Raw genomic sequence first — 10,769 nt, forward strand, 5'->3', positions numbered from 1 at the left:
ATTTTCAGATATTTTCCTAGAACATTTTTTTCAAGTTTGTTTAATGGATTTTACTTGAAACAAATGCACAGTGAGCTGATATGCCTTATCCCAGGGAATCTTGATGGCTTGTGATTGCAAATCCCCATAAATTGATCACATTAAAAGATAAACATTTAATTCCAGAATAGGTTTAGATTTACAGAAAAATTGCAAAGATAACACAGAGAATTCCCATCTACTCCACACTGTTCAATCTATTATTAATATCTTTCATTAATATGTCACATTTATCTTATTAGCCAACATTGATACATGATTATACATTCAAGTCCATGCCTTATTCATATGTTCTCACTCTTTACCTAATGTCTCTTTTTTGGTTCCAGTCTCTCCTCCAGGATATCATACCACATTAGTCATCCTGTCTGCCTAGGCTCCTTTTGGCTGTGACTATTTCTTAGACTTTCCCTCTTTTTGATGATCTTGGCAGTTCTGAGTGGTATTGGTTAGCTATTTTGTAGAATGTCCTCCTATTGGGATTTGCTTTGTGTTTTATTCCATGATTAAATGGATTATGGATTTTTGAGAGGAACATCACGGAAAGTGCCACTGTCGACACATCATATCAAGGGTGCATGTGTGCTAGCTAAGTTGCTTCAGTCGTGTCTGACTCTGCGACTCCATGGACTGTAGACCACAGGCTCCTCTCTATATGCCACATCTTCTTTATCTATTCATCTGTTAATGAACATTTAGGCTGCTCCCATATCTTGACAATTGTGAAAAATGGTGCTATGAACATCGAAATGCTTGTATCTTTTAAAACGAATGGTTTTGGGGTTTTTTTGGATATATACTCAGGGGTGGAATTGTTCGGTCATATAATAGTTCTATCGCATGAATACTCTTAAAAGTTTTATCTTCGTAGTATACAGCAAAGAGTTCTAGCTCCTACAGTTATGTTAATTGTTATGCTTTCTCTTGATGAAGACAATTCCAATTCCTGTTCACCCCACACTCCCATGTGTACTCCTGCCAGGCCCTGACGTGGTATGTCCAGTTGTCTACAAAATTAAGTCCAGCCTTGCTACTATGGTTCTGAGCTTTCCTGGACAGCAAGTAACTGCTGAAGCAGGCTACTTACAATGCCTTCAGCATGTACACTTTCCCTGCTGCTGCCTTGAAAGTATTTTTCTCTGCCTCTTCCTTAAATCCCCAATTCACTGACCATGAGTCTGCAGAAATTTCCCTCATCCCACAGCAGAAATAACTTCTCACTCCTCATTCTCACCAGACTTGTCCCTGGACCACAGACCTGCTTCATTCTGTCTCCTGGTTTTGCACGTCAGTGTAATATCCTCTATTAAACTCTCGGTTTCTGGAAGTCAGGTTATCTTATCACACAGCCATAATGCCTTCCAGAATAGTACTTCAATAAATGTCAGATTGAATCAACCCAGTTTGTATTTGAAAATGTCAACTGTTTGATTGACTCATTTCCTAGTTGCTTCTGAGTGGCGTTATCCATCTATACATTTATTCTTCCAATATTACCAATGAAATTTCACTTTGTCCTCCTATTTTATGCAGAGCTTTATTTATTTCAGCTGACAGATCAATAATGCATGGTGAGATTCACAGGTCAGGCCTCCTCCTGGTCCTTCTGACGGGGATCCTACCTGTATCTCTACCTTTGAAATAATGGAAGAGTTGGACCACTCTACCTCTTTCAGCTGGGTCACCTTGGACTGGTGACACAAACCCTCTGGGCCTCTGTCACAGGGCATTTGAGAAAATTATTGAGGTTAGGAATAGAAACTCTTGACCATAAATAGTAAGTATTAACAGGGGCTGGGAACTCTGTTTATGTTATGTGTACATCATGTTCACTCTTCACTACAGACTTAGGCGGTAACTATTCTTATGCCCATTTTACAGTTCAGAAAACAGGCACAGAGAAGCTAACTAGCAATCCAACACTATACAGAAGGTGAAGAACAGATCTCGAATTCAGACCCAGAGCAGTCAAACCCTACTCTCTGTTCCCCACTAAGTCCTTTGTGAAATAGCTGCCCCCCAAACTTAAATATAGGCTCTATTTATATGGAGGGAATATATACAGGAGATTACCTGAAACCACTGTTGCCTCGCATTTTCTCAGGTCCTCAAAAGAAAATGACTCAGCAAATACTAAGTGTCTAATATATTCAAGGCATGACCAGGATGCTTGCAAAGTCAATTCAAATCTTAATATAAATGAGTTCCTTGTTTCTGACATAAGACCTCTTTCAACATATCTTTCACTGCAGTGGAAACTCCTGCTTGAAGGACCAGACTTCACTACATGCTGCTGCGGGTAACACTGTGAGCACCGGACTTTACAGTCTGTAAGAGAACATGCCTGTGGTCTGTGTCATGCAAACTCATACTCTTCATGAATAGTCTCTCATTTCACGGATCGAAACCCCATGTCACACCTTGGGAGTCCTAAAAGTGAATGACTGGTACTAGGATATAAAATCAGAGAAATCAATGGCACTCCACTCCGGTACTCTTGCCTGGAAAATCCCGAAGACAGAGGAGCCTGGTAGGCTGCAATCCATGGGGTCGCTAAGAGTCGGGCATGACTGAGCAACTTCACTTTCACTTTTCATTTTCATGCATTGGAGAAGGAAATGGCTACCCACTCCAGTATTCTTGGCCTGGAGAATCCCAGGGATGGGGAGCCTGATGGGCTGCCGTCTATGGGGTCGCAGAGTCGGACACGACTGAAGTGACTTAGCAGCAGCAGGATATAAAATAATTGGAAATGCTGGTTAAAAAAAAAAAAAAAAAACTAGTCAAACACAGAGTAAATTCCAGTCTTAATCCAAATTCTGGCAGTTGATTATGACCCCATCAAAAAATTGACAAAATCCAAGCCTGGTCTTCTCAAAGAGTGCCGTGGTATCTAAGTAACCACGAGCTATGAGAGACCATAACTATTAGCTAATTACTTTGACTGGTAATGCTGACGACTTTCCTTGCACAGTTAATACTTGGGAGATGTTTCTGCTTTTGGTTTCATTTTAACCAAACCAGTGGCTATTGTGTAAATCCTCAACCAGGGGTGATTATGCCCCGATGGGACATTTTTGGTTGTCACCGCTGGAAAGGGTTGCTACTAACATCAAGTGCATGAAGGCCAGAGATGCTGCAAAACATCTGACAATGCACACACCAGCACCCCCAGCAAAGAATTCTCCAGCTCAAAATGTCAACAGCTGAGGCTGAGAAACCCTGGTGAAGCCACATGCTCCATTCCTCAGTTCTTTCATTCAGTGGTGAGAATGCATAATAGAGTGACATTTTGAAATCTTAAATGTTTTATCCAAATGCACACCACATGTAAATATGTAGATCTTCGGAATGCTTTCAGTCCCCTTTGGCGCGGAGGTTGCCAGTGTCTTAGGAACTGGGTGGGTGAGATGGACAAGGACATAAATGCACACAAGCCCCTCATGTTTCTGAATTTCTCTTCTGCCCATGCCCTGTTTAAAAATTTATTTATTGGGCTTCCCTGGTGGCTCAGTGGTAAAGAATCTGCCTGCCAGTGCAGGAGACACGGGTTCGATCCCTGATCCGGAAAAATCCCACAGGCCACGGAACAACTAAGCCGGTGTACCACAACTCTTGAGCCTGTGCACGAGAACCCCATGTGCGGCAACTACTGAGCCACATATTGCAGCTACTGAAGCCTGCCTGACCTACAGCCCCTGCTCCACAACAAGTGAAGCCTTCCCACTGCAACTAGAGACTAGTCCCCACTCTCTGAAACTAGAGAAAAGCCCTCACAGCAACCAAGACCCAGCACAGTCAAAATTATAAATACACAAAATTAAAAAAAAAATTTCCCCTATATCAGCATTATCTATCTTCTCCGCTTAGGGCTGCTCAGGGCTTAAAATATTTAGAAGAACCAGTTTAAAATTGTGCTTTACATGCAATTTCAAAGGCTTTTCACAATCAGACAGCTAAAGGAGGGAAAGAGAGGAGAGGACAGGAAGAGGACAGGAACTTAACTCTGTCCACAATAGGTTGGTTTGTGAAACTTTGTACTATTCCAAGGCCAGACTAGGGTCTTCTGATGTTCATTACCCTGCCCTCTGTTTGTCACAGCCTCCATCACAAAATGATACACTTTTTTTTTAAGTATATATTTTTTTAAAGTAAAATTTGAAACAAGGAAATGGAAAGCTCATGGTTTTTAATGAGCCTCACCTAAGGTCTCTCAAAATCACCTAAATCTCTCATGTGATTTACCATATCAATCACATTCACTATTCACATAGAGTAAAAGGTCTCTTTATTTTCAAGTGTCATAGAAACCTGACAGTTATTTATGACAATTCCATCTTTGGTCTGTACATTGGTGGTTTGTTGGTATCTTCCTTTCCTTCAGCTTCTCTCTTCCTTCAGCTTGATTCTCATTCATTCATCCTTTCCACAAATATCCCCTGGGATATCTTGCTTTCTGCTGCAGAGAATCCAGAGAGAAAGTGGGAACATTCTCATCTCATGGGAACCCAGAGAGCTCTCTCCCTTCCCTTCCCTGCTGGGGCTGGGGAGGTTTTCTCTTCATAGTGTGAGGACCAACCTGGAGAAATAGAGGAACAGAACTTTCTTATTAGGAATATCTAAACATCATCCCTCAGATGTCCACCCTCCATTCCTACCCTGCTGAGTGTTCCTTCAAGAAGTGCTGCTTCTTGCTAACCTGCTCACATGGGCTTCGCTTGGTTTTAATTAATAACATCGAGAAGATCCCTCTCCTGTTACTCATGGAGTTTTCAGCTCTCTGCATGTGTGTGTTAAAAGTTTAAGTCGACCACGGTGGGGAGTGATGCCAGGGGTAGATTTAAGCTGGACCTTGAAATTCTGTGAACCTCTGTGCCAATAACATTTCCCCTTTCTGGTCTGTAAACATATGCACAGCCACCAAGTAGCGACCTCCATCCCTAAGGGTCAACGTCAGGAAATCAGCCAGTCGGTGTCTTCATGCCTCCTTCAGGAAGCGATATTTCAGGGGAGGAAAACGTACTTTTCAGCTCCCAGATTTTCCTCTAGATGGTTAAAAGGAAAATGCCATCTCTTGGCTTCCACCCTGAGAAGAACGCTGCAGGGCCGCCTGGGCTTTACTAATAAAAGCGGAAAGTGTAAATGGTTTGGTGATGACTAGCTTTCGCCCTTGGACGGAGAAACGAGATCAAGGTTTTCACGAAGGACAAGAACCTCAGCTGCCGCCACCGCGGAGTCTGCCGCTTCCTCTCCCAGCGCGGGTCCCGTATTACATCACCGGTGAGCTCCTCCGGGGCGGGTGGGGGGTGGCTGGGGAGCGGAGGCTCCACTAGGGTCGTAGCCCCTGACTCCGGAGGATAAATACGGAACAGCAAGGAAGTAGGGGGAGGGGGCGAGCGGGAGAGGAGAAGGAAAAAGGAGAACCAGGTTTCCCACTACCCCTCCGAACGTGAGGAGGGTGTTGCACTGACTTCTGGTCCTTAAGCAGCCGCACCCCAAATTTCATTCCCGCATCGCTCCCCCTCGAACTCCTCACCCGCCCTCAACTCTCAATTCCGACATCCAAATTGGCCAGGGAAGTCGCTTTGAGAGGTCCAAGGGGGACTGGGCAGAGAGGCTCCCGGGGCCTGGGAGGGACCGCGACGCCCGCGCCTCCTCTGGGTGGGGTGGGGGGGCGTGTGGTGCGGGGGAGGCGGCCGCTGCTGCGCCCCCGCCCGGCACAGCCAGCGGTGCCTCCCCGCCAGGCGACAGCAGCCGGTCGGGGGCGGCAGAAGCGCCTCCTCCCCGCCCGGAGCCGAGACGGCGGCGCAAGGGGAGCAAGGCGCCTCACCTTGCCCCTGATGAGGGGCGGATCATGCCATGGCAGCGCCGGCGGGCGACAGCGGCGGCGGCGGCTGCGGCGATCGGAGCCCAACCAGCAGCCCCGGGAGCTCGACCGGAGCCGGGGGCACGGCGGCGCGAGCCCGGGACGGTGGGGAGGCGGGAGCCGGGAGCGCAGCGGTGACGGTCCCCGGCCTCCCTCCGCTCGAGGACTACGAGTGCAAAATCTGCTACAACTACTTCGACGCAGACCGGCGCGCGCCCAAGCTGCTGGCGTGCCTGCACACCTTCTGCCAGGAGTGCCTGAGCCAGCTGCAGCTCCGCGCCGCCGCCGCCGCCACCGCCGCCACCGCCGCGCCTGAGCGCACGCCGCGCCCGCCGCCCTGGCACGGCCCGCCCGGCGCCATCGCCTGCCCTGTGTGCCGCCACCGCACGCCGCTGCCCGACAGCCGCGTGCACGGCCTGCCCAACAACACTAAGCTCGCCGAGGCCTTCCCGCTGGCCCTCCGCGCCGCGCACGACCCGCTGCCCCAGGACCGCCTCCCGCCGCTGCCCGCGTGCCGCTCAGCGCCCACTTCGGCCCCGTCGGCTGCCGCGGCCCCGGCCTCGCTGCCGCCGCAGCCGTCCTCCGAGGACTCGGCCGGAGGACCACGCGCCCGCGCCGGCCTGCGCGCGCCGGGCAACTACGAGAGCTGCCAGAACTGCAAGCGCGCCGCGCTCACCGCCGGCTGCGTGTGCGTTGTCTTCTCCTTCCTTTCTATGGTGGTGCTGCTCTTCACCGGCCTCATCTTCGTCAACCACTACGGCGGCGGCGGCGGCGGCGGGGCCCCCTCGGGGGGCGGGGCGCCCTCTGGTGCAGCCCCCGCAGCCGGCTCGCCCTCGCCTTCGCCCGTGGGGCCCATCTGCCTGTCGGTGGCCAGCATCCTGGCGCTCTTCTCGGTCGTCATCACTTGGATCATCTGCTGGCTCAAGTACCGGCCCGAGGGCGCGGCCCCGGGCTCGGCCGGGGGCGGTGGCGGGCCAAGGGCGCGGGCGGTGGCAGCGGCGAGCAGCGCGCGGAGGAGCGGCACGTAGCGGGGCCGCACGCCTGGCCTCCCTTGCTCACCTCCAGCCCCGCGTGGCCCTAGTGGAGGGGGCCTCTGGTCCCGTGCGATCGAGCTTCTCCGCCCTCTCCCCTTGGGCCCTGGACGCGCACCCCTTCGCCACCCGGCCACTGAGGAGCCTCGGTTTTCCGCCTCTCTGGCCTTTACCGTCCACTTCGCGCTGGGCCAGAGAGAGAAACCGAAGAAGCAGGGATGCTGGCGGGGAGTCACGTCTCCGTGCACTGTTCAAGGTCAGCCCCCTCCATGCACTGCCCTCATCCTCGCCAGAATGCACAACCATCCCTCTCCGGAGTGCGAAGATTTGCATAAAGAGGAGGAAAGAGGAGTGGGACACCCATGGCCTCGCCTGGAAGCTGTTTTTCTGACTGCCGTGACTTGGGCGTTTCCTTAAGGGTATTGGTGAGCGCGCGCGCACGCCCGCAGCAGTTGTGAATGGACCTAGGTTGTCCTGAGGAAGAGCGAATGAGATGTGAACGTGAGAGAAAGGTCTCCCTGCCCCCCTGGAGGTCCTGGAGAATGAGCCGGCTCGCTGAGAGTGATGTACAACCTTCGGGGGCGTCACGCGTGGGAAGGCTGGATAGAACAACCGCCCAGCATCTGTGTGCAATTGAGCAGGTGCTCAGCGCGCGTGCGCGCCCTCATCTGCGTCCAGAATGGTGGTGGAGCGCACTGAGCTCACTGGGCGCACTCGGCGGTGGATCCTTCTGTTAGTGGCCAGAGAGAGTCCAAGAAGTCCCACCTCCTGGAAACTTGTGATCGCTTTATTCTCGATGTTGCTACCAGGAAGTCATTTCATCTTCTGTAACTGGACTCAGGGAGCTTCAGGAGCCCGTTCTCCCTTCTCCTCTCAAAACTGACTTACTGTTGCCCCCACCTGGAAGATACTGAAAGCTATTCGTGCAGAATAGAAACTGTAGGCTTCCCCTGCCTTTTTTCTTAATTTCATTTTTAAAATAATTTATTTTAGAGTATATAAATCTGGAAAACTTATGCATTAAAATTTCTCGAAAAGTTGTTTGATAAGCAGTAATATTTCTCCCGTACCTCTAGTCTGAATACATTTCGAAATGAGGGGCATACAATAAACGCGTGTTGGTAGTTGATTCAAGATTTTATACTGTGAAATAACTGACTTTCAATTATCTGATAAAAAAGAAAATACTGCCCAAAGACGAAACCGATAAATCAAATACCAAGTCTTTTTTCCTTTGATTACAAATATATATTATTTTGAATGTAGCTGTTTGATATTGTTAGAAATCACTGAAATGTTCACTTCTCATCACATTAGATGAAAAAGAATACATATCTATCCGGTTTTGTAACTAAAAAGATGAATTGGAGTGTATGCTGCAGGTGGATTCAATGCTTTTTTAAAGAAAAAAAATAGTTGATCCAAATGTGTTTTATATGAAAACATTCTTTATTCCATCTTTTGAAGTTTGGAATAAGACAAAGTTTTCATACCTAAACACCACAGAAGCTATTGAGGGTATGCTGTTATTCCTCATGTATTTATGCAAGCTGTCTGCATGATATCCTGACACTATTCTATTAACTGAACTTGAATGGAGCATTTGTATCTATCATAGAGTGAAGTGATTTACTGGCCATTGATAAGTGGTATGGCTGCAGTTTAGGAATTGCAATATGATGTGTTTTATGTCTGCACTGTCAATAAAAACAAGAAGCATTTCTAGAAAAACCTATTTTCATGAAACTTATTTCATGGGAAAATCGCTCATGCTCATGTTATTTGGGCAGCACTTATTTTTCTGAAATACACATATCCTCATCCAGATTCTAATTTCACATTTTGAATAGAGCTGAGAGATAATTCACATGTGGGAATGCACTACAAGGACATTTCATGGAATTACTGGAACTCCTGAAGGCCAAGTGAGATCTGTTGTATTTTAAAGTTTTACCCACCCACTACTATAGAATTCCCCTAAAATGAAACTCTGTTGTCAGATTTTGTTCTCAGTTTCTGTAAAATGTTTTCAGGTTCCTAATATGAACAATCACATTCCAGAGATTGGTTTCAATTTACTTTTACATCCAACAAGTTACTTGTGCTATTTTAACTTCTATATTCATTTTTATCTTTTATACTTTGTTGGCCTCCAGTGCTGAGATTCTAGCATTCACATATGTTCAGTTGTACACATGCAACTACACATATATGTATAGTACGTGCTAGTAACAGAACTTGGCTTTGTGGATGTAACCATGTGTACATCCACATGTGTGCACGCCCATGTGTTTGCTATTTCATTCCCTCAAATTGACAACCTAGAAGTGTGTCTAAAGTTACTTGGGGACCAGCTTGCTTGAATTTGTGTTCCAGAGAGAAAGGTACAACAATGACATAAACTGAATTATTGCTCATAAATGAGAAAGAGATCTTTGAATTGCCTGAGTCACTATACAAGCCACACTGCACTTCTTCCATAGGTTGTATACATGTAGAGCTCTTATAATGAGAAATGTGAATACTTTAAAATCAAGTAGATTCAATTAGGAGCTCAGTACCTGAACATGGAGAGGTTGTTTTTTTTTCTTCACTTTTTTGCTTTGTTTTAGTGCTAATTTCTGAATTCTTTATCAGGAATTGAGTGGCAGGATGAGGTGGTGGAAAACATTTTTCCAACTTCGAGTGGTTTTCTGGCATTCAGGTGCCCCCCATTTTGCAGATATAACTTCATCATTTCCACCTCCTTTGGAAAGTCCTGAAATACCATCACCTTAGAGTATGAATTTAGCAGTAATTGTTGAAGTGACCAAGGAGATGTCTGGAGGACTCTTGTCAAAGTGGGAGACTCCTTTCTTATAAAAATGCAGTAACTCAGTCCTGAGCACATCTCTAGCTAATGAATATAAACCACCAGTATAATCACTGCAAAACACCAGACTGGTCTGGGCTGCACACATGCTCAAGAACTTGTGGTTTCCATGGTCCAGGTTCTGCTTACGTTCTGAGACTATTAGGTAGAATTATTGTGATTAGGTAGAATTATCGTGAGACTTCAATAGCATCTAAATTTCAAGTGAAAGAAACTCATCTTGGAGTGATAGATTAAATACTTGGCCTCTGAATGTAATATGATTTGGTGAACAGGGTCCACGTCCATAAAGAATATCGGTTTGGATTCTAAAAATCAGTAATATCATCAGCAGTTATGAGTCTGAAAACTAACTTTATCTTTTCTTGGAAGGACCTTGGCAAGTCATTTAACCTCTTTGAGTCTCAGGCTCCTCATCTACAAAATGGGAACAAAAAGAATCAGCCCTCCTTTCCTTTTGGGGTTGATATAAGGACTTGTATACAAAAGAGGGAATACAGGTGAAAATACTTTGGAAACAGTCCCTATGTGGATCTATAGTTTTGCTTCCATTCAGGCTTGCAAGGGTCCAATATCACCTCCCCAGAGAAGGGCTTCCCTGGTGGCTCAGCTGGTAAAGAATCTGCCTGCAATGCGGGAGACCTGGGTTCAACCCCTGGGTTGGGAAGTCCACTGAGGAAGGGCATGGCAACCCACTCCAGTATTCTTGCCTGGAGAATCCCCATGGAGAGAGGAGCCTGGTGGGCTACAGTCTATGGGGTCACAAAGAGTCGGACACGACTGAGCAACTAAGCACAGCAGCACAGAGAGATCCACCCTGACACTCTATTCCTAAGGGAATATCTACTGAAGTTTTCTCTTTTTTCTTAATACTACTATTTGCAGTGGTCTCATTTGTTATATGCTTTATCTCAATCTCCTGTAACCAGAATGGAAACAAGAGAAGAAAACTTGTCTGGTC

The 10,769-nt window shown here is 47.2% G+C and overlaps 1 long non-coding RNA gene across 1 annotated transcript; it reads right to left on the bottom strand.

Annotated features, from left to right (window-relative positions):
* Positions 1-4,184: 4,184 nt before the first annotated feature.
* On the bottom strand, positions 4,185-6,677 carry LOC120854475. Its single transcript, XR_005718997.1, has 2 exons — positions 6,582-6,677; positions 4,185-4,618 (listed from the first exon to the last, which is right to left on the bottom strand). It is a non-coding gene; the product is annotated as an uncharacterized LOC120854475 (long non-coding RNA).
* Positions 6,678-10,769: the final 4,092 nt, after the last annotated feature.

This window comes from Oryx dammah, unplaced genomic scaffold (genome assembly GCF_014754425.2).
Source record: "Oryx dammah isolate SB20612 unplaced genomic scaffold, SCBI_Odam_1.1 HiC_scaffold_27, whole genome shotgun sequence".
Classification (NCBI taxonomy): domain Eukaryota; kingdom Metazoa; phylum Chordata; class Mammalia; order Artiodactyla; family Bovidae; genus Oryx; species Oryx dammah.